The 18,991-nt window shown below is 41.1% G+C and overlaps 1 protein-coding gene across 2 annotated transcripts in view; it reads left to right on the top strand.

Annotated features, from left to right (window-relative positions):
• The window catches only part of LOC145350078 (juxtaposed with another zinc finger protein 1-like), a 127,370-nt gene that overhangs the window by 32,950 nt on the left and 75,429 nt on the right, over positions 1–18,991 (top strand). Inside the window, exon 2 of one of the 2 annotated variants that reach the window (XR_013888160.1) lies at positions 9,777–10,763. The exons of the other annotated variant lie outside the window; for it this stretch is intronic. The gene's annotated coding sequence lies outside the window, so the exon portion shown is untranslated. Of the gene's footprint in view, positions 1–9,776; positions 10,764–18,991 lie in introns of those variants that run through there. 2 annotated transcript variants of the gene reach the window in all.

Genomic DNA, 18,991 nt, shown 5'->3' with positions numbered 1-18,991 from the left:
AAATGAAGGTTATGGGAATAGTGCCTGAGTGGGATTGTGGTTGGTACAGACTTCATGGGTTGAATGGCCATCTTCTGTGCTGTAGGGATTGTATGGATTCTATGATGCAAATGTAGGAGTGTGAGTTTGTTGAATCTACACCAACATTCAGAGATAGGCGGTACAATGAAAAAATAGTAAAATGAGAATTACTTGTTAAAATTTTATAAACAGGCTTCTCCAGGACGAGCTGCGACACCCAGTAGCTTTGTGGCGTGACTTGATCAATAATTTCTGTGCTGGGGTGAAAACGGAAAACTTTTTAAATGAGCTAAAAAATATGTTGAGAAAGCTAACATTTTATTTTTCATCCTATAATGCACAGCCATTAAATTATAAAACAGCTGCATAAAACCCAAAATTAAATTATCCAAATTGCCAGACTAAGGATTTAGGAAACTTTGGCGTGAAGGTCAACATGCCCTGTACCATTTTCTGTCCACTGATCTTAATGGACAGAAGATCACATGAATAGATCAGAGATCTGCACACGGAATTCTCAGTGTGTGCTCCCATCACCCAAAGATTTGTTTTGGGAATGCTAAAAATGCTTCCATGCAATTGTCTATTTTCAAAAGAAACCAACAGGAAAATGTTCTAATTTACTACTGTTTCTGTAAATACATTCCACACTGGAGTGTGACAATTTGAACAACACAAACGTCTACAGTACTGCCAAGAAACACAATCAATGGAGGCCAACACATGCAACATGTACCTGCATCCTTACCATTGCAGTGTATTACCTTATACACTTGTACACTTTCGGGCTTTTCACCGTTGCACTGGCTAATGCTGTTGTCGCTGCCTCGAAGCACCACCTGTTGTTGCTGGATACCATCTTCACAAGTCATAGAACACTGAGGAATCGAATGAATTCTAGAATATTGGAACAAACGTATCCACCATTTTTGCAGCTACATGTTTCAAAACCCTAGAATGTGTACTGTTGGGTCCACAGGATTTGTCACCACTTAGTCCTATTAATTTCCCCAATAGTATTTAATCACTTATACTGATTTCTTTGAACTTGTCATTCTTGCTACAGCCCTTGTTCCCTATTATTTCACATTATTCCTTATGTTTTTGTGTCTTTCATTGTGAAAACTGAAACAAAGCATTTATTTAATCTCTCTGTCATATCCTCACCCCCCCCTCCCCCATTATAATTTCACTTATCTCTGTTTCTAATGGGCCCATGGTTACTTTTCCTAATCTCTTCTGATTTACATAATGGATCATTTCGAAGCCCTGCTGCCCAGCTACACCAAATCTTGAATGTGGTGGACAATTAAAGAACTAGCCAGAGGAAGAGGCTCCACAAATATCCCCATTGTCACTGATAGGGGAGTCCAGTCTGTTAGTACAAAAGACAAGTCTGAAGCATTTGTAACCATCTTCAGGAAGAAGTGCAAAATACCAAATCCATCTCTGTCATCTCCAAAGGTCCCCAAAACAGAGTTGCCAATCTTCAGCCAATTTGATTCACTCCACACAACATCATTATTATATAATACTCGATTTAAAATAGCCTGTTAAGTTCTTTCCTGGGCAGTCTGATCAAGAAAACTAACTTGCATACATTCCATGAATTTGTCTTCCACACTTTTGCCGCATAGATATTTTGCACATTGAGCAATCTGTGTAGGTTGATGTGCACCACGATTGCTGTGTTATCCTTATTACATGGGCCTATAATTTCTTGATTTGTACTTTGCCCTACCCAGCAACTACTGCTAGGGAACCTATGAACAACTGCCACCAAGACTTTCTGCACCCTTTTGTTTCTTCGCTGTACCCAAGCTGATTATATTTCTTGACTTTTCTGAGCTAAGGTCCTTTCTGTCAAATGTCTTTATTCCATTTCTTATTCTCCATCCTACCTCTCCGCATTTTACATTTGCTAAAAGTTAAGAATCCTGCAATATTTAATTCTCAATTTTGGTCAGTTTCCTGCCAGATTTCCATAATGGCTGTTGGCCAGTATGATCATAAAGTGATTGTTTTATTTTAAATTGTGACATGGACTTACGTTTGGCATTCTGGAACTAATTGACCTGAAAGCCATCTAACAAATGGAGCTAGTTGGCTGCATGATGGTCCCAAATTGTGATCAGTACAGCTTGCTTTTTGAATATTGCTGCAGAGAAGTGTTGCTGAAGCTTTTCATTTTGCACTCATCAGGGCAAATGCAAATGGCAGATTTCAAATGATTACAGGAAAAAAAGATGCTAATTATTTTGTAAGTTGACTCTGGCCCTGGTGTTGCCATGGAGAAACAAAGGGGAGCTATTCCCTTCTCAAGCTCCCCTCAAAAGAAAAGGGCACAAGGCTTGGACAAGTTCCTTTTGTTTGCATATGAATGTGTGTTGCTTAGAGCAGGCAAAAATGAGTCCTGTTACAAGCTCAACTGATCATCTTACGTTGGTTGTTAGTATAGGTATTAGCACACTTTGAATTATGGAGCATGTGTTGCCCAAGAACACATCTAACAGAAAACATTTTGATTTGGGTTTTGTAAGCATGGTCTCATTAAGTATGTATTCTGTCTATTATGAACAACTGAAGGAGTTTAGTGATTCAGCCATTGGGGTGTATGGCCTTTGCAACTGACATTTAAATTCATACATGACATTGCTCAGTTGTGTAGTAGGCAGAAAACCTTTTGGATTGGCAGCAGCATTCTAATAGTGGAAAATGACACTTGTGTAGCCACTGCACAGTAGCAGCATGAAAAAGCTTGCTAAACCTGTTGCTAATTTTTGTTCGGAGATACTTTACCTATCCAGGGCACTTTAAGGTAGACCAGGCACTTTCGGGTCTGACTTGGCAGTCCCTAATCCATTTATGAGTTTGCATGATATGCAGGAAACAGTGATCTAATTAGGATTGCAATAGCCCTGCAGGATAACTTGGATGCATTCTATTTCTGCATCAAACTTGAAAGGTGAGCAAATGGCTAGGGCCCTATATCTAAAGTTTCTGCTAGGGCCAATTTTATAGTCTGTGGAGCTGTCCAAATCCTGATTGTGTATATTGACAGTGAAGGTAGACAATGGAAAACCCATAAACAGATTTCTCAACTACCATGTTGAGGAAATGGAACACATGAGACTGTTCCCTGTCAAAAATGAATTGTGAGCTTATTAAGGTGCGTCCTTGCACAAGATTCAAATATTGTGCATCGGAAAGGTGCAGCGCGCAGGAGGTTAGGGCTCATTCCATGAAACTTGTATTTCTCATGGATCCGAATGAAAATGTTAGCAATTGCTGTACTTAAGAGGACCCCATGGCTCCATCATTTGGTATAAATGTGTAATTAAAACTGAATTCTACAGCATGAGTTGTTAAGTTCATAAATTTCATGAATACAGACTCAGAAAATGGCAGCATGTCTATATTGCCATGCTAGAGACACAACACAAATGTCAATGGCTTCATTCAGTGGCATGCTCATAAATAAGCTCTTACAGTTGAAAGAGCGCACAGACAATATATTGCTGTTAATATGTGGGTCACGTATAGTCTTTGGGAAGATGAAGAAAAGTAGCCCCTCCCCCCAAACAATTTAGGTAATAAGTAGCTACATAAAATTTCATCATAAATGAAAGGCCACTTTCTCATTCGTTTTTGTCAATGTCTGTAAGGTTAAGCATTAGCAGATGAATTGAAGTGGCCAAGGTGAATGCCTTCCTGTAGGGGAATGCCTGAAATTTCACGTTTCTGGAGTTAGTGGAATTTCAGTCTCTGCAGAGACTGATGAAGCTTTTAAAGGGAAATTTGAACTTTCAATCGATAGCGGAAAGGATGGCATGTCGAAATTTCATTTTCTCAAAGGATTTTTACTGTATTATTAAGCACCATTCTCTTTTTGTAGGCATTTATACTTTTAACAACCAAATCAAGAGCGCCACTTTCTACTTCTACTGTTAACCAAAAATTTTAATTTTACTTTAGTCCTTCGTCTTTCAGGTAGAGATTCCTGGAACCATTTCAAAGTGTTTCACGATTCCCAATGGGAATGTTCTTCTGTTCTTTGATTTTCCCGATTATTATGTTTCACTGGGGAGTTTCCCTCTATTTTCAGCTAGTGGAACCTTCCAATCATGTTTTAATTCCTCAGGAACTAGGTTTTCAAACTGGATGTCAGCTCACACCTGCATTCTGGGTTGTGAATGATAGAGTTAGCGTTTTCTCTGCTTAAGACCTGGGCAACACCTATCTTCTTACTTTCCCTCCTTCTGTTGGCTGCAAGTTACCCACAATCAAAACTGCAACTTACCTCTGATATCACTGGGTTTACAGGAAGCTTGTATGTTTCGAAATGACAATTGAAACATCAGGAAGGTGTCAAGATCAACTTGTTCATCAGTATCTCCAATTATCACTGCTTACCATCTCAGAAACAAAGGGACAAGGTTCCAGTACAATGATTTACAACTTGGTATTGATAATACTTTTCTGGGTTTTGGGATTCTTTGGGTGTTCTTATTGTGGATTTGCAAACAACTGCCATTATTCCCAAGTGTTAACATTTGGTATCTCCTTTTCAAAAATACAATGTGGCTCTTCTTTCTAAACAGACAGACTCCAATGTAGATCATATGACTCTATTCATTTAAAAGTGAAAAATTGCACACTCAAAGCAGGACTAATCAACCAGGTCAATTACTCCCCATCAGTCTACGCTTGCTCATCAGTAAAGTGATGGAAAGGGCCATCAACAACCCTATAAAGCGACACTTGCTTGCAATAACCTGCTCACTGATGCTCAGTTTGGGATCCATCACGGGCACTCAGCCCCCGACCTCATTACAGTCTTGGTTCAAAAATGGGCAAAAGAGGTGAATTCCAAAAGTGAGGTGAGAATGGCTGCCCTTCACATCAAGACACAATCTTTGACTGAGTGTAACATCAAGAAGTCCTAGCGAAACTGAAGTCAATGGGAATCAGGAAGGAAACTCATTTGGGGGCAGGGCGGCGGGGAGGTGATGGTGGTGTTGGAGATGAGACACACATGATTCATACTTGGCACAAGGGAAGATGATTGTAGCTGCTGGATGCCAGTTATCTCAGCTCCAGGACATCCCCAAAGGAGTTCCTCAGGGTAGTATCCTCGGTCCAACCATCTTCCACTGCTTCAATGACCACCCTCAGTCATATGGTCAGAAGTGGGAATGTTTGCCGATCACTGCAGTGTTCAGCCCCATTTGCAACTCTTCAGATACTGAAGCAGTCCATGTCTAAATGCAGCGTGACCAGGCTTGGGTTGACAAGTGGCAAATAATATCTGTGCCACGTATGTGGAAGGCAATGACCATTTCCAACAAGAGAAAATCTAATCATTACCCCTTGACATTCAGTGGCTTGACTATTACTAAATCCCCCACCATCAACACCCTGGCAGGGGGAGGGGAGGTTACCAGAACCCAGAAACTGAATAGAACTAGCCGTATGAATACTGTGGCTACAAGAGCAGGTCAGAGGCTAGGAATCCTGTGGTGTGTAACTTGACTCTTAAAAGCCTATTGTGGACAGGCTTTTTGTTGCCCAAAGCCTGTCCACAATATACAAGATGTGGTGATGCTGGCATTGGACTGGGGTAAATACAGTAAGAAGTCTCACAACACCAGGTTAAAATCCAACAAGTTTATTTGATAGTAGACCCACAAGCTTTTGGAATGCTGTTCCTTCATCAGGTGAGTGGAGAGTTCTGTTCACAAACAGGACGTATAAAGGCACACACAGTTTACAGAATACTGATTAGAATTAGAACAGCTAATGAGAGTGGAGATAGCATTAAGCATAGATTAAAGAGATGTGTATTGTCTCCAGACAGGACAGTAAGGGAGATGTTGCAAGTTATGGGGGTTACAGATAGTGTGACATGAACCCAAGATCCTGGTTGAGGCCGTGCTCATGTATGCGGAACTTGACTATCACACTCTGCTCAGCGACTCTGCGCTGTCGTGTATTGTGAAGGCCTCCTTGGAGAATGCTTACCCGAAGATCAGAGGCCGAATGCCTGTGACCGCTGAAGTATTCGCCAACAGGAAAGGAACAGTCTTGCCTGGTGTTTGTCGAGTGGTGTCCATTCATTCGTTGTCATAGCGTCTGCATGGTCTCCCCAATGTACCATGCTTCAGGACATCCTTTCCTGCAGCGTATTAGACAACATTGGTCAAGTTGCAAGAGTATGTGCCATGTACCTGGTGGATGATGTTCTCATGTGAGATGATGTTATCCATGTCGATGATCTGGCATGTCTTACAGAGATTGCTGTGGCAGAGTTGTGTGGTGTTGTGGTCACTGTTCTCCTGAAGGCTGGATAGTTTGCTGTGAACAATGGTCTGTTTGAGGTTGTGCGGTTGTTTTGAAAGAAGGAAGTGGGGGTGTGGGGATGGCCCTGGCGAGATGTTTGTCTTCATCAATGACATGTTGAAGACTCCGGAGAAGATGTCGTAACTTCTCCACTCCGGGGAAGCACTGGACGATGACGGGTACTCTGTCCACCATGTCCCGTGTTTGTCTTCTGAGGAGGTTGGTGCGGTTTTTTGCTGTGGCACGTCGGAACTGTCGATTGATGAGCCGAGCGCTATATCCTGTTCTTATGAGGGCATCTTTCAGTGTCTGGAGGTGTCTGTTGCGATCCTCCTCATCTGAGCAGATCCTGTGTATACGGAGTGCTTGTCCATAGGGGATGGCTTCTTTAATGTGTTTAGGGTGGAAGCTGGAGAAGTGGAGCATTGTGAGATTATCTGTGGGCTTGTGTACAGTGAGGTGCTGAGGCAACCGTCCTTGATGGAGATGCGTGTGTCCAAGAATGCAACCGATTCCGGAGAATAGTCCATGGTGAGTCTGATGGTGGGATGGAACTTGTTGATGTCATCGTATAGTTGCTTCAGTGATTGTTCACCATGGGTCCAAAGGAAAAAAATGTCATCGATGTATCTAGTGTATAGCATCGGTTGAAGGCCCTGTGCAGTGAAGAAGTCTTGTTCGAGTCTGTGCATGAAGATGTTGGCATATTGAGGTGCAAATTTGGTCCCCATGGCTGTTCTGTATGTCTGGATGAAGAACTGGTTGTTGAAGGCGAAGACATTGTGGTGCAGGATGAAGCAGATGAGTTGTAAAATTGCATCTGGAAACTGGCAGTTGTCAGCGTTGAGTACTGAGGCAGTTGCAGCAATTCCATTGTTGTGGGGGATGTTGGTGTAGAGTGCTGAGACATCCATTGTGATGAAGAGTGCTCCTGGTTCAACTGTTCCATGTGTGCTGAGTTTCTGTAGGAAGTCCATAGTGTCGCGACAAAAGCTGGGGGTTCTTTGTACAATGGATTTCAGGATGCCCTCGACGTAGTCAGAGAGGTTCCTACACAGGGTCCTATTGCCCGATATGATGGGACGGCCGGTATTTGCCTTGTGTATCTTTGGGAGGCAGTAGAGATCTCCAATGCAGGGAGTACATGGGATGAGAGCACAGAGGTGAACAATCACTGAAACAACTATATGATGACATCAACAAGTTCCATCCCACCATCAGACTCACCATGGACTATTCTCTGGAATCGGTTGCATTCATGGACACAAGCATCTCCATAAAGGACGGTCACTGCAGCACCTCACTGCACTGCAAGCCCACAGATAACCTCACAATGCTCCACGTCTCCAGCTTCCACCCTAAACGTGTCAAAGAAGCCATCCCCTACGGACAAGCCCTCCGTATACACAGGATCTGTTCAGATGAGGAGGATTGCAGCAGACACCTCCGGACGCTGAAGGATGCCCCCATAAGAACAGGATATGGCGCTCGACTCATCGATCGACAGTTCCAACACACCACAGCGAAAAGCCACACCAACCTCCTCAGGAGACAAACACAGGACACGGTGGACAGAGTACCCTTTGTCATCCAGTACTTCCCCGGAGCAAAGAAGCTGTGACATCTTCTCCAGAGTCTTCAACGTGTCATTGATGAAGACAAACATCTCACCAGGGCCATCCCCACACCCCCACTTCTTACCTTCAAACAATTGCACAACCTCAAACAGACCATTGCTCACAGCAAACTACTCAGCTTTAGGAGAACAGTGACCACAACACCACATGACCCTGCCTTAGCAACCTCTGCAAGACATGCAGGATCATCGACATAGATAACATCACCTCACGTAAGAACACCATCCACCAGGTACATGGCACATACTCTTGCAACTCGACCAATGTTGTCTACCTAATACGCTGCAGGAAAGGATGTCCTGAAGCATGGTACACTGGGGAGACCATGCAGATGCTACGACAATGGATGAATGAACACCACTCGACAATCACCAGGCAAGACTGTTCCCTTCCTGTTGGCGAACACTTCAGCAGTCATGGGCATTCGGCCTCTGATCTTTGGGTAAGCATTCTCCAAGGTGGCCTTCACAACACACGACAGTGCAGTCGCTGAGCAGAGAGTGATAGCCAAGTTCCGCACACATGAGGACGGTTTCAACTGGGATCTTGGGTTCATGTCACACTATCTGTAACCCCCATAACTTTCCTGAACTTGCAACGTCTCACTTACTGTCCTGTCTGGAGACAATACGTATCTCTTTAACGCACGCTTAATGCTATCTCCACTCACGTTGTCTGCACCTTTAAGACTTGAATAGCAGATTAGCTATAAAGACTTGGATTCTAATCAGTATTCTGTAAACTGTGTGTGCCTTTATATGCCCTGTTTGTGAACAGAATTCTCCACTCACCTGACGAAGGAACAGCGTTCTGAAAGCTTGTGGGCTTAATATCAAATAAACTTGTTGGACTTTAACCTGGTGTTGTGAGACTTCTTACTGTACTCAAAATATTACAAGGCAGAAGTTAGGAGTATGATGGAATACTTTCCCCTTGCCTGGATGAGCGCAGCTCCAACAACACTCGAAGCTGCACAAACATTCATCCTCTCCACCATCGACACACAGTGGCAGCAGTGTGTACCATCTACAAGATGCACTGCAGGAACTTACCAAGCCTCCTGAAACAGCACCTTCCAAACATACAACCATTACCAACTAGAAGGACAAAAACAGCAGATACATGGGAACACCACCACCTGGAGGTTCCCCTCCAAGTCACTCACCATTTTGACTTGGAAATATATCGCCGTTCCTTCGTTATCACTGTGACAAAATCCTGGAACTCCCTCCCTAACAGCACTGTGGGTAGACTGCTGCAGTTCATGAAGAGAGCTAACCACCTCCAAGGCAACTGGGGATGGACAGTCACTGCTGGCCTAGCCAATGAAGCCCACATCCCTTGAATGAATAAAAAAAACTTGTAGTATTAAAGATATAGTTCCATCATCCTAACACTTGTACTAGCACACTTCAGGCATGATGGATCAAGAAAAATGCTTTCAATTCAAAAGAACCAATCCTGACTGAAATGTTACAAATTTTAATGACTTCGTCTGAATTGAGGGTAACCCAGTTTATCAGCTTATTGAACATGGACCTGACTAATCATCCTTCAACACCTGTGGTAAGTTTTTTCTTTTGATAATGAAGTCCTAGTATTTGCCATTGAATAGTGCAAATCATTTAGAATGTTTGTAAAAGTATTTGGAATGTAATTGATTGTTTAAGTTCAAGTTTGTCATTCTTGGTTCAAATGCCTATAGAGTATATTGCTTTTTCTATATCACTGTTAAGCTTATGTATGTTAAGAAAAACCTTTGTTTTTGTATCTCAACAGAGGAATTAGTCAAACCTTGATTCACTGGTTTGGAAAAGCAGCAAACAATTGGAGCTAAAATAGTCATAATTGAAGAAGGCTTGAAAACACGATGTACAGTCAAGTGCTTGCAGGGAGCAAATGCCTAAAGGATCTTCATAAGTAGCAGTCGATCTGGAGCATGTATTACACAGGATCTTGCAAAAGAAGAGGATCCATGTGAATGTCTCTTCATTAAAAACAACATACCGCAGATGTTGAAAACACTCAGTAGGTCTGGCAGCATCTTTGGAGAGAGAGCAGTTGAATGTCATTTTGTGTTATCATCAATATTTCCAGAGTGTTCAGGATGAGATATTATCCTATCTGCCAAAGGATAGCTATGCTAATGGTTACTTTAACTTGGCTCCAGTCAAGTGCATAAGTATGGGTGACACAGTGGTTAGTGCTGCTGTTTCACAGCGCCAGTGACCCAGGTTCAATCCCCAGCTGTGTGGAGTTTGCACATTCTCCCTGAGTCTGTGTGCGTTTCCTCTGGGTGCTCCGGTTTCCTCCCACAGTCCAAAGATGTGCGGGTCAGGTGGATTGGCCATGTTAAATTACCCCTTTGTGTCAGGGGGACTAGCTAGGTTAAATGCATGGGGTTATGGGGATAGGGCTTGGGTGGGATTGTGGTCAGTGCAGACTCGATGGGCTGAATGGCCTCCTTCTGCACTGTAGGATTCTCTAATTGTATAATGTTTAAAACATATTTGTGTGTGAAACCCAACTGTGCATAGTTGACAGCACGTGGACATTCGAGATGCAAGTGTGTCACTATTCAAATCTCCACTCATGTGAAATGCCAGTTTAATATTTGCTGGCAATATGGCTGATATTCTGCTGCATTTTGAAGTGGACTTCTTTTGGAATATGACTTTATTAAGGATTTCTCTTGAAGTTTTTCATCAAATATTGTGGAATATCAATAAATATGTTCAAAACTTGTAAGTGAATAGAATTCAAATAAATTGCTCACTTTGGAAACTTGGTTTGTTCATAATTGCTTTCAATTTGTATCAGTTTGAAACTTCAGTATGTTATTGTATGCATTAATTATTTTCATATTTTATTTGATTTTTAAAAGAAGTTAACTGTAAAGGCACTTTATGAAACGATCTAAAAAATGGTTTCTCCACTTGAACACAGAACAATTCTACCTCTAATTGGACAATAATTGATATTAGATTGATTGCATAGAGACTGCTGTAGGAGATAGAAAAATAAATTCATTCAGTAGGTTTCTTCTGAGGTTGGATCATAATGATGTGTTACAAATTTTAGTTTACCGTTCGATATTCTGTCAGGTTTAACATCAGTGATTATTCCTGTGAGTAGGTCTTATGCCCCTTTTTATTGGCAAGAACGGTAAACTCTCAATCATCTTGTATTGTTAGCATTGTATTAGTATGACCTGGGGCTACATCAATAAATGTTTCTGTTGCTTGAAGTAATTAATTTAATGTACATGTCTTCATGGTTTTTGCAAACTTCCAAGAGGTGGAACTGATAAATGCTCTGGTGAGATGAACTGAAGGTTAAATTAGGAAGTTGGTTTATTTGACATTATATGTAGTTCAACAGAGCAGCAGTTCCAAATTCCCTGCTGGTCCAGGGGTTGGCTAATAGAGCTGCCAGTTATTTGACTACCACTCCCTCTTTTCCCAGGCAGCTTCTAGAAATTAGTTTAAAGAAAGGTGCTTTCACCGTCTAAACATCAATGTAGACTTTATTTCACAGTATTCTGTTTCACGTTACTTCAGTAACTTGCCAAAACTTCAGCCAGTAATGAGGATTTCAAATCTTTGTGATCGAAAAGTAGAACTTCAATATAAATGGACAAACTATAGCAATCCTGAAGTGTAACTTGAAGGGAACTTTATTCATCAACTAACTGCAGGCTAACGTGACAAACTGGGATATTTTGGTCTTTGGTTGCCAGCTGACATGATGAAGAAATTAGCGAAGTTGGCTATTTTGCTCTGGCTTTGCCCGAAACATTTCAAAATCAGCTGGTCAATTTGTCCATTACTAACAAACAAATCAGCTTAGGAAAGGAATTCTTTCGATTCTAAAAACATGGTATAATCAGCAATTAATTAATATGCAATCTATTATGGATAATCTTGTTTTATATGGCCCTCATTGATTCTTCTCCTGCATCTTTGTGTGTGTGTGTGTGCGCGTGTGTTCTAGTTAAGATATTGATCTACCCGCAGTAGAAATAGACTTAGGAAGAGAACATTATGAATCACAGTCTGTTACTTGAAAAACCGTTCAAAGGAGTTGAACTGACTAGAATAACCATTGCATTGGATTTGCAAATAAGCTATGTTTGTTTTATAGTTGCAGCATTTTTAGTAATGCTGCAGACATTCAGCTTGGAGGAAGCCAAGCCCAGTGAAAGAAATTTTGCCCAGATGTAGTGTATTATATTTACAGTCCTCTGGCAAGATTTTGTTAGTGCGATCAAGGTGAGAATTGATTACTCCTGTTCTGTAGATTAATTTGTTGTCTGTATGATAGAGCAATTTAACGATTCGTTTCTGGCATTGCGTTGGTTGATGTTAAGCTTTGTGCCTTCTGAAAGAGTGGGAGGATATCCCAATATCCAGCCACAATATCCAGTACCAATTACAAGGAGGTCCTTTCAGTAAGCCTCTGGATGATGCTAATGTACAATGAGTCATTAAGCATTGCGTGAATAATCTAGGAAGTGCTTATGGAAGTGAGAATTGCCAGGGACAATACTGAAACTTGTACTAGCTGTCCAAGCTTCCACAACCTAGCTCAAAACTTGTTTGAGGAGTTGATAACTGGCTGTGGGATATCACTTAAAAAAAATTTGAATAAACCAATCAGGCACAAAGTGTCTACGGTGACATACTAGTTGCCTTATGAAGTGTGGTGGGATTGTATATAAAAGAACAGCCACAATAGACATGTATACTGTTTCCCCAAGGCATGGCATTCAGAAATGCTTTGTTATGTTTGATCATGATTCTGAGAGGGAAATACTTGCCTCTGGAAGCTGATTCTTTGTGTTGGGCTTGAGAAAGCACCTGATAAGAGCTTGAATTGAGTACTAGCACCTGATAAGAGTTTGAATTGAGTGCTTGAAATGTCAAATATTCCAAGTTTTTCAATCCTCCACCATGATCATCACAACTGCACAAAAAGGCCATTCAATTCAAAATTGAAGGCTTACTAATATTTCTAAATAAAAATTCTTCCTGTTTAATTTGTTTTCATTGAATTATTGGAACTTGTAGCAGACAAGGCAGCTATTTCACCAGTCATGCCTGTGCTGGGTCATTTAAAGAACAGATATTTCAGCCCAACGTCCCCACTTTTTGCCCATAACCCTGTACATTCCTCATCCTCAAGTACCTGTCCAGCTCCCTTTGTAAAATTAATGGAATCCATTTCCATCACATTTTCCAGACAGAACATTCCAGATACTGAGAACTCAAATGAAAAAAAATTCTTGTCTCCCCTCAGGTGGCACAGTGGTTAGCACTGTTGCCTCATAGCAGCAGGGACCTGGGTTCAATTCCTAGCTTGGGTCACTGTGTGGAGTCTGCCCACTCTCCATGTATCTGCGTGTTTTTGCTCCAAGTGCTCTGGTATCCTTCCACAGTCTGAAAGACGTGCTGGTTAGTTGTATTGGCTGTGCTAAATTTTCCTCCACTGTTTCTGAACAGGCGCTGGAATGTGGCAACTAGGGGATTTTCAAAGCAACTTCATTGCAGTGTTAATGTAAGCCTACTTGTGATACGAATAAACGTATAAAAAAAAACTACTTTTGGGCCTATGGCCTTTTAGTTGTTAACTCATTTGCTAGAGGGAACCATCTTTCCTTTCTCATAACTGACTTCTCATAACTGAAGTCCTTTGCCCCTGGTGACATTGTGGTACTTTGCCAGTACCCTTTATAATACTTCTTACATATTGTCTAAAGTGCAGTACCCAAAATTGTCCACAGAACATCATCAAATGCCAAACAATTTACAAAGTTCTACCATAATCCTTTTGATTTTATATGCCGTTCCTTTATTTATCAAGACAAAGATCTATGTTGATCCTGAAGCAACACCCAAGTTTTGTAGAGTTTGTCCAGTGTCCAGTGCCCAGTGCTTTACACAAAAGAAGTGGAAGCTGAGCTGAAGTAGCTGCAAGGCTTAGGAATAAATAAGCCTGTGCAGTTTTCTGAATAGGCTGCTCTCATCGTCCCTATTGTTAGGCCAGATTGGACTATTGGGAAATGAGAAAATTTTAAGGAAACCATCAACCAAGCAGCAAAACTGACTCAGTACTTCACACAGAGATCTTCGATTTTCGGTATAAAGTTAACTGAGGAGCTAACTTGCACGAAATTCGATATGTGTTACGCTTATCAACAGGTAGTTAGATGGGGGAATCTAGGAAATTTGTAACAATCAACATTCACAAAGGCTTGTATCAGTATATCTGGCTGTCATTCAAAATATCTTTTGTATATGCCATATTCCTATGTACTATGGAATGCTTGTTACAGGGCTTGCCCATGGTAATTGTCTACTTGGATGATCTATTAAATATGGGAGCTTCTGAAGAACACTTGACAAATTTAGAGGAATTATTGAAAATGTTAAAAGAAAAAGAAGTAAGGCTCAAGAGAAAAATGCAGAAACAGGAGGATTTATAATGGGGAATAAAGAAATGGCTGAGGAATTAAATTCGTACTTTTCTTCAATCTTCGCAAAGGAAGACATGAATAATGTACCAGAAGTGCTGAGAGATCAAGGGATATGGAGGGAAGCGGAGGGATCAGGATATTGAATTTATGATCAGCCATGATTAAAATGAATGGAAGAGCAGGTTTGAAGGGCCAAATGGCCTACCCCTGCTTCTAGTTTCTATTTGAGATTAAGAGTCAACGTATCCTACAGAAGAGGAAGCCGAGGCAATCCAGGGAACACCTTTCCCTGGAAATGTATCAGAATTTAAATCACTCTTGGGGATGATAAATTGTTATGGATGGTTTATCCCCTGTCCATGTTGAGGGTGTCTTTACAAGCGCTTATTGGGGAGTAGCAAAGATGGCATTCAAAAGAACAGCAAAAAGAAGCATTAAGTGAATTAAAATGACATTGCAGTCTTCAAACCTCTTGGTCCATTTTGATTCTGTAAAGGAAATAGAGCTGAGTTGTGATGCCTTGTCCTTCTGAATAGGGGCACTGTTGTCCCACAGACATGAAGATGGTGTACAGAGACCTATTGCTTTTGCTTCAAGAACACTAACAGATGCTGAGAGGGCATATTCCCAGATCGAAAAGGAAGATTTAGCTTTTTTTTGGGATAAAAAAGTTTCATCAGTATATTTACGGGCAGCACTTTATAATAATTACTGACTGCAAACCACTGTTACGGTTGCTGAGAGGGTTCACAGCCATTCCCCTCCCCCACTTCAGCTTTTGGTGGTATATGACTATACATTCCAACATACGTCAGCAACCCACATTACCAATATGGATGCTTTAAGCCACCTCCCTTTGTCACAAAGTATTCCACCACCAAAACTGTCCCAAGAAATTGTGCTTGCCCTTAACTTTCTTGACACATTAGCTATATCGACACAACAAATCCAAGTTGTGGACACAAAGGGACCTACTGTCTTGACTCGGATGGACATCATGACAAGTCCAAACAATTTCGACCGTTCCAGATCAGAAAGGATGAGCTGAGTTGTGAGGATGGGGTACTATTGTTAGGAGAACAGGGTTGTCATTCCTGCTCCTGCTCGAAAAACATTACACAAATCGCACTATGTACATCCCAGCATGATGAAAATATTAGCCCAGAATTATGTGTGGTGGCCAGGGATCCATAAAGACTCGACCTCATTAGACATTGTGAACAGTGTCAAGTATAGCAAAGTTTCCCGCCCTCGATCTTGTGCACCTGTGGGAATGGCTAGGTTGGATGTGGGTGTAACTCCATATTGATTCTGTGGATCCCTTCCTGGGCAGTATGTTTCTCTTCATTATTGATGCTCATTCAAAACTGGTTGGATTTTCAGGAGATGAAATCCATGACATCCTAAGCCATAATTAATAAACTATGGCAGGCATTTGCCGCACATGGGTTGCCTAAAGTTCTGGTCTCTGACAACAGGACTGCACTTAGAAATGAAGAACATCAACACTTCGTGCAAACCAATGGGATTCAGCATGTAACAGTCCCCTACTACCCACCTCAAATGGCTTACCTGAAAAAGCCATCCGGACATTTAAATCTACCATGAAAAAAAAATGCTCTGTGCTTTACAACTTCAAATAGCCCATTTTCTGTTAACGTACAGAATAACTCCTCAGACCGTTACAGAAGTTACCCATGCTGAATTGCCTATGGGAAGGCATCCTTGGACTAGTGTCTATCCAAAATTTCCAGATTTGGCGGGGAGAATTGAAGCTAAACAAAACACACAGAAGAGATGTCATGATTCCACCAAAGTTGTGAGAATTTTTCAGGTAAACGATTCGGTTTACGTAAGAAATTTCAATACTGGTCCAAATAAGGTTCCTGGGATGATCATAGCCAAGACCAGTCCAGTGTCCTATATAATTGACGAATAAGGGAAGAGAATGAACAAGTATGTGGATCACCTGAGGAGAAAAGAACTATGCACAGTACCAAGTGAGCAGTTTGTCCCTGCTCTGCTTGTTAGTGGAACCAAATCCAGCAACGGTGAGGAGGGGCCAAGTAACATTCCTGTGGCAATTGAAGAGGTTACCGGCATTAAAGCACCTGTACAAACTGGAAGCTTTCCTGCAGGCATTTCAGATGAAAGTACGTTGATCGATGAAACATCTGTTAAAGTATTGTGATACTCTCAATGAGTTAGAAAATTGCCAAACAGACTTATTTTTTGAGAGACTGTTGTTACTCGGCTTTTAATTTAAACACCTTCCAAGCATTCCGGTTTAATGAGACAAACAAGGACAGTAGATCAACAATTTCTTTATTTAACACTTCTGATACCAACTAAAACATAAACAGTTGCAATTCATTAACTTGTTAGTGAACTTTAACTGAACGTTAACTTTCAACTGAACTTTAACTCTTAAACTGCATATTAACTTTAACTGAACGTCAACTTTAACTATATACTAGTTACTATATACTATAACTAAATACTATTGGGTTTCGGAAAACCTTGGCCAAGAAATATCCTCTGGAGAATCTATCTCTTTCTCTCTCTCTCTCCTTCAGAAAAATCCTTCAGGGTACATTTCTCCTTATGATGGCTGGTCTCTTTCAAGTTACCGCCGACAAAGACTGCATGTGTATTTTTATCCACAATCCTCCACTTGCTTCCAGAAGATTCTCTGTCATCTGGTCAACTATGTAATCAGAAACCAATCACAAGGCTTAAACTTCCACTGAAATTACTTTCAAACTACATCATTACACTTTGTTAATTTGACATGTACCATACATAACAGTAATAAAATCCGATGCCACAATGTCAGTTTGAATGTAAACAACTACCCTTATTTAGTCAACACAGGAAGCTACAGATCACAGCTCCCAGACCAGAGCATCATTATGACCTGCATCTGGTTTTAATTATAAGTTGACCAAAAATCCCAGCATGCTCCATTCTCAGCCAGAAAAGCCATTTTAAAGTCGCTATTGCCATTATTATTGTTAAATTATTGTTGCAGCTGTTTTTTTTTCCGTCCTCACTAAGTTTTCCTTCCACTTGCTGTGTGATGTGTAAATAGTTCTATTGTTCTTGTAAAATAAGTTGAAGGGGAAGGGATGTGGCGATGTGCCCCTTGTTGGGGAGAAGGGTGGGGTGTTATTGGGGGTCACATGACCCATCAGACCAACTGCGGGGAGGTGATTGTTTGATAGTTAGAATTGACAGTTGGAGTCCAGGAGATGTTGAATTCAGAAGCTGTTTTATTGCTGTTATATGTATTTAATTGTTTTTCCTAAATAAACCTCCTGTTTGTTTAGCTGCCATCAATTCCTCACAATAATTACAACTGTCTACAGACAAGTGTCCATATTCTGTTTAAAATGTTAGTGAATTAGACTGTCCTTTCACCTTTGGTATTTGGTTAAGCCCAGCTCAGAATGATGGGAATAAAAGTCTTCTTTCTCTCTGTTGATTGTAGGTACAATTTTGGCTAGTGCCTGGTTGACATGGCCCTACAATACAATAATATTTTTGTTAGTGTAGTTATGTTGTTGGGCAAGTAATTCACAGATTTGAATTAATAATTCACAGACTGGGTTCAAATCTCTCCAATACAGCTTGAGAGTTTGCATTTGGTTGTTTTTTCAAAAGTAATCTGGAAATAAAAAGCTTTTGGAGTTGTCATTTAAAAAATAATCTAGCTGGCTTACCAATGTCCTTTTATAGGAAAGAGCATCTGATTTGTGGGACACAAATCCAATTCCACATCAAAGTGTCCTAGCAACCTACTCAATTGTATTGAGTAGCTGTATCTCCCTATTTTTACCATTTGGACTACAGCAGGACAGCTATGAATGGACAGTAAATTTCTTGGCATTGGAATCCTATTGGACTCCATAGCCTCCTTCTGCACTGTTGGAATTCTATTCAGCCAATCAAGTTGACACTGACTCTGAAAGAGCATCTTACCCAGGCCCCAAGTCCGGATCCTGTAACCCTGTGCATTTACTATCCACTTAATCTGCGCATTTTTGGACATTAAGGGGCAATTTAGCGTGGCCAATTCACCTTACCTATGCATCTTTGGACGGTAGGAGGAAACCAGAGCACCTGGAGAAAACTCCCACAGACGCCGGGAGAACGTACAAACTCCTCACAGTCACCTAAGGCTGGAATTGAACCTGGGTTCTAAGCGGTGTGTGACAGTAGTGCTAACCACTGTGTCATTGTGCTGTCTTTTAATTTGTTTCTCCCTCCGCAGATGCTGCCAGACTTGCTAAGATTTTCCAACACTTGATGTTTATTTCAGATCTCCAGCATCCACAGTATTTTTGCATTTATTTTAGGAAGTAAATGGCAACCTTGCAAGTAATGCCCACATCTCAGAATGAAAATGACACGTTGATACTATTACTGACATTCTAATCCGAAATCCATGCCTTGTGTGGGTTATAGGTCACACTGAAGCTGACATACATACAAATTAGGAGCAGAAGTAGGCCTCTCG

This window comes from Carcharhinus amblyrhynchos, chromosome 11, assembly GCF_965287045.1.
Source record: "Carcharhinus amblyrhynchos chromosome 11, sCarAmb.v2.hapA, whole genome shotgun sequence".
Taxonomy (NCBI): domain Eukaryota; kingdom Metazoa; phylum Chordata; class Chondrichthyes; order Carcharhiniformes; family Carcharhinidae; genus Carcharhinus; species Carcharhinus amblyrhynchos.
The sequence above is the reverse complement of the archived record's forward strand: the minus strand, read 5'-3'. Positions and strand labels throughout refer to the sequence as shown.